Here is a 5,463-nt window from a genome sequence, read left to right on the forward strand (position 1 = left end):
GGTACTTAATTTGACAGACAATGGGGAGCCATAGATGACAGGATGGGGTTTTGTTGTTGTTGTTTTTGAGCAATTAACTAAAGTGATTAGAGCTGCTTAATTAATTATCAATGCATGGGCTAGATTTAATTAAGGAGATAGACGAAATCAGAAAACAAATTAGGAGAGTATAATTAGAGACAGCTAGCTGACCAATAATAAAAATCTATCCATACGTTTTATGGTATAGAATTGGTGCTTGAGAGTAGAGACCCAGATGGACTACATTAACCAGTACCCCTGCATTCTGCATCTAGCCATCTAGATCATGTGACTAATTCTTGCCAAAGAATGTAAGCTCAGCTGATGCTCATCACTTCCAGATTAAGATGATTAAATGTGGGGGTGCCTGGGTGGCTCAGTCAGTCAGGCATCCGACTTCGGCTCAGGTCATGATCTCCCAGTTCGTGAGTTCGGGCCCCGCATTGGGCTCTGTGCTGATGGCTCAAAGCCTGGAGCGTGCTTCAGATTCTGTGTATCCCTCTCTCTCTGCTCCTCCCCTGCTTGTGCTCTCTCTCTCACTCTCTCGCGCTCTCTCTCTCTCTCAAAAATAAATAAAACACTAGAAAAATTTAAAAATGATGTTTAAGTGTGCATGATCCTCCACACTTTCTTTTTCCACCTTCTGCCAACCCCTTGACACTATGGCAAATTGAAAACCATGAGATGGTAAATCTGTAATACAAAGTCACAGACCTTTTCCAGATTCTTGAGAATTTCCAAATGTATGGGAACCTGCTCGGGACCACTTAGTTTCCTGACAGCATGAAGCTCACAATTCATAAATCATAGATTTCACTTGTAGGGAAGCTAGTTTGTTTGCATGGAGAAATGCTGAAAGCTACCCTTTTCACATTCCTATCTTTCTCTGTCCCAGGACTTTCTTATTATCTCTCACCCTAATATCTTGTCCCAAGGAGAACCTTATGAGGTCGTGTGACTCAGTCATTTAAGCCCTTACAGAATTTAAAGGAGAACTGATTTATTTTACTCATTTATGACAGAATAAGGAGTCAATTGAACATTTCCATGGCCCATGGGAAGGTCTCACCCACCCTAAATACCATCCCTGTATCATCTGAACTTCAAGCACCTAGAGATTCATTTACTTAAAACACAAACACACACACACACACACACACACACACACACACACACACACACACACTTTCCAAGGCTAAATTTCAATGTGTCATCCCTAACTTCTGGGACAACCTCATGGTCTGCAGCACAATGGCTGAACCAAAATGGCCATGTACAATACCATTTACTGGTACAAGTGAGTTGGGCAGGACCAGCAGAGAGCCTCAGACTGGTCAGCACCTTCAAGACCTCCAGACTTCAAGTCAATATTTCCTGAGAAAATCAGAATCCCTCACTCCACAAAGTGATTTGGAGAGCCCTGAGAGCCTGATGGTATCATGGGAATCAAAAGTCAGAAGGAGGACAAGGGTAGGTAAGAGCAGAGTCAGGGCAGATCCTTGTGTGAAGCGAAGATGATGCACAGAAAGGAAAGAATTACTCCTAAAACCGCATCAACTGACGATGTCTTGCCACACCTCATTTCTAGTACTAGGATATCCAAACAATAAATTCCCCTTTACTTAGGGTAACTTGAATGAGTGAGTTTAAAAGTCAAACTGGCACAACATTTAAGCAAGCTTACAGAAAAGGCTGCCATACTTAAATCACCAATACTAATGTTGCTTTAAATCCCCTCCCAATTTTTGTCAACATATAGGAATATATTTTTTTACTCAGTTGTAACCAGTATAGACATTCTATTCTTTGTCCTTTTAACATTGTCTTGTGTACATATTTCCAAATAGCAACATACATCATTTTTTCCATCTATGTATCATGCTCATGTGTTCATATGTCTACTTTGAAATAGTTGGGTAGTTTTCTCTGATTCATTATTATGAATAAACAGTGCTATAAACATCTTTGGACAAATTTCTTCTTTTTTTTTTTTTTTTTAATTTCACTGGGATTTCTTCCCAATGGAGGATAACCAGGTTAAAGATACAAACAGTATTTTCATTCTTATGATTTGGTGCCAAATTGTTCTTCTTAAAGATATACATGTTGTTGAAAATGTAAATAACCTCAAATATATTAGATGTTTGCATTTGAAAGGAATGGGGGCATTTACAAACCTATTTTAAAGAAATAATCAGGAGCTCCTGGTAGCTCAGTCATTTAAGCATCCAACTTCGGCTCAGGTCATGATTTCACAGTTTGTGAGTTCGAACCCTACATCAGGCTCTGTGCTGACAGCTTAGAGCCTGGAGCCTGCTTCAGATTCTGTGTCCCCCTCTCTCTGTCTCTGCCCTGCTCATGCTCTGTCTCTCTCTCCTTCAAAAACAAATAAGCATTATTTTTTTTAATTTAAAAAAAAGAAATAATCAAAAAATACAGATTTATGAAACAAGATAGTCATCATAATACTATTTATAACACTGAGAACACAAAAGCCAAAATACTCAGACCACCTGGAAATGTCTAAGTAAATTATGATATATCTATAGACACAGTACATATGTGGATTTTTATTGCCATAAAAGTGATGTTTTCAAGGAATACTGAATGACCTAAGGGATGTTTGTGATATAAAGGCAAGGGAAAAATGCATTACCAAACAATATGCAATATAATCGTAACTGTATAAAGAGAAAAAATTTTTCCACAAAGACATGCATGCAAAAGGACTGTAAACAAATATACTATAATATTAATAGTAGCTATCCTTCAGTATAAGGTTTTTATTAGCATATGTGTACTTTATAATCAGAAATAGCAATAAATGTTATTTTAAAAAAATGATCAACAAAGCAGAATTCTAGGCATAAAATGATACAAAGCAATAGTGAAGTTAAACAGACTATTGGTCACTCAGCTATGAATGTGAACTTTCCTTCTAACTGAACTGGGAAGGATGTGCATGTTAGAGGTGTAACAGAGGTGAGGAACTAAGAAGATCCAGGATGCAGGAGAAAATTTTAGAGCTTGAGGAGAAATGGTCTAGTGGGCAAGCTCCTGTTCAGAGACTTTCTTTGGTCAATAAGCTCCAACAATAAATTTTTGACCTTTGTCATTTACCATTGTGATATAATAAAGAATATTTCTGGCCTTTGTCCCCCAATCCTGGCATAGAGCTTCAAAAATCCTTTGAATTTCCTGATAAGAGTGTCTTTTGCTATACCTAAGGAGCCTCTCTCATTCATACCTGAGTTTATGTTAATGAAGTGACTCGTGGTGGGTCTCTAGATAACTTCAGGATGGGATTGGTGACCAGAAAGACCAAGCATATGATTGGACAGTTGGACTTTTCAGCCCCACCCCCACCCCACCTCTAAGGAGTGGAGGGAAGCTGGAGATTGGGTTCAATCTTGTGACCAATAATTTAATCCATCATGTTACATAATGAAATGGTGAACACATGGATGCTCTTGGAAGATAGTGTGCCCTGATTCCACAAGGAAAGGGCATAGAAGCTCTATGCCACCTGCCCCCCAGACCTTGTCCTATTCATCTCTTTCATTTGGCTGTTCCTGAGTTGTATCCTCTACAATAAAAGTGTAATCATAAGTACAACACTTTCTATGGATTCTGTGAGTCATTTTAGTGAATTATTGAACCTGAAGGTAGGAGTGGTCATGGGAACTCCCAGATTTGTAGCTAGCCAGGCAGAAGTGCAGGTGGCTTGGGAATACCCAGGACTTGTATGTAGCTGGCATCTGAAGTGGGAGAAGTATTATAGGACTGAGCCCCTTAACCTGTAGGTTAAGGGATTTGGGCTAACTCTACTTAGTGTCAGAATTTAATTGAATCGAATTGATTTGAATTGTAGAACACCCAGTTGGTATGAGAGAACTGCTATCAGAATATAATCATCATCTACATATACAAAGGACAAAACAGTTCTCAAATATGTTTAAGGAAAATTGTATTAGTCAGGGTGATTCCAGCTTCTAAAAGAGAGAAACCCCATAATCTCAGTGACTGAATACAGTAGAAATTTATTTCTTATTCACGTGACGTCGGAAATGGGTGTTGCTGACTGAGTGGACTTCCACATGGTCACTCAAGGACCCAGGCTACTTCCATCTTGGGTACTCTATATTCCTCCTGGGCCTCACAGTCCTCTGCACTCATCCAACAAACAGGGAAAGAGCATGGGAAGTTATACATGGGAAGTGTTTGTCAGCCAGAGCCTGGAAGTGGCACGCTCATTTCCATTCACCTTTCATTGCCTAGAACTTGGCCACCTCTCACTACAAAGGATCTTGGGAAATGCACTCACATTAGAGGAGGAAATGTGTGTGATGAGCAAGCCAGTGCCTACCACAAGGATATGAAAGAATTTCTTTATTCTTGAAAGCAATAATCACCTAATCTAGATTTGAACCTGATTGATCTCAGTGGCCAAGAAAGACAGCTATAATGAGGTAAGTTCTTCATTGCCAAGTGCCATGGTAATGTATTTCAAAACGGGTCAGAACTATGGTGTTTCAGTTCAGTGCAAGAAAAGACTTCTTAAGCAAAAAGGGTGCAAAGGAGACTGACTTAGTCCTGCCCTGGAAGACCTTAGCATATAGCAGAGAATCGTATAGACCAATGAAACTTTCTTTCTTCTTTTTTCTTTTTTTGATTTAACAAAAGTTCTACTTACACATCTGGAAAATCTGGAACGCTTCACAAATTCGTATGTCATCCTTGCTCAGGGGCCATGCTAATCTTTTCTGCATCGTTCCAATTTTAGTATCTGTGCTGCCAAAGCGAGTACTGAAACTTTCCATTTAGCTTTCGTGCATGAAAACTACATACACTCAATGCCAACAAAAATCCTTAGCAGGTACAAGAATAGTAAAAAGTAGAAAGACTTTAATAAATACTATATCAATAGCACATTAAAAATGAGCATACTGTTCAAAGAAGTGGATAGACACATTGATGGATGAATGAACAGATGTTCTAGTATAATTTCAGAGAAAATTATTTTAATTGATGTAAAACACACAACACATGATTCAGAAAAGCATGGCTGACCTAAGGACAGAAGGGGAAAATCCATTTTGTAAAAAACAACTAACTTCTTAGCTCACAGAACAGGCAGTTCCCAACACAGGCACTGAATGTGTTTGTTTATAAGGCAATTATTTGGAACTCAAACTGCATTTTCCCCTAGAAGCAATGTCATGAAAGGTTGTTTAGATTCCCACGCAAAAGCAGAGTTGCATGCCTCTTTAACCCACAATGTATCTGAAGGATTACACTGCACTAAGGGTTCTGGTCCAACTGTAATTGAGCATTTCTACAAGAAAAGGCATCTGGTCTCCAACACAGAAAACTGCTCCCACCATTCCAGCAAAAGCAGGTGAAGAGGGGAAGGCATTGTAGTCCAGCTGTGGCTGAAGCCAC

At 39.1% G+C, this 5,463-nt stretch overlaps 1 non-coding gene across 1 annotated transcript; it reads right to left on the reverse strand.

Moving 5' to 3' along the window:
• Window positions 1–4,721: 4,721 nt before the first annotated feature.
• Window positions 4,722–4,828, reverse strand: LOC128773943 (U6 spliceosomal RNA). Its single transcript, XR_008418436.1, has one exon. It is a non-coding gene; the product is annotated as a U6 spliceosomal RNA (small nuclear RNA).
• Between the last annotated feature and the right edge of the window lie 635 nt (window positions 4,829–5,463).

This window comes from Panthera pardus, unplaced genomic scaffold (genome assembly GCF_024362965.1).
Source record: "Panthera pardus isolate Hobbes unplaced genomic scaffold, ASM2436296v1 HiC_scaffold_27, whole genome shotgun sequence".
Classification (NCBI taxonomy): domain Eukaryota; kingdom Metazoa; phylum Chordata; class Mammalia; order Carnivora; family Felidae; genus Panthera; species Panthera pardus.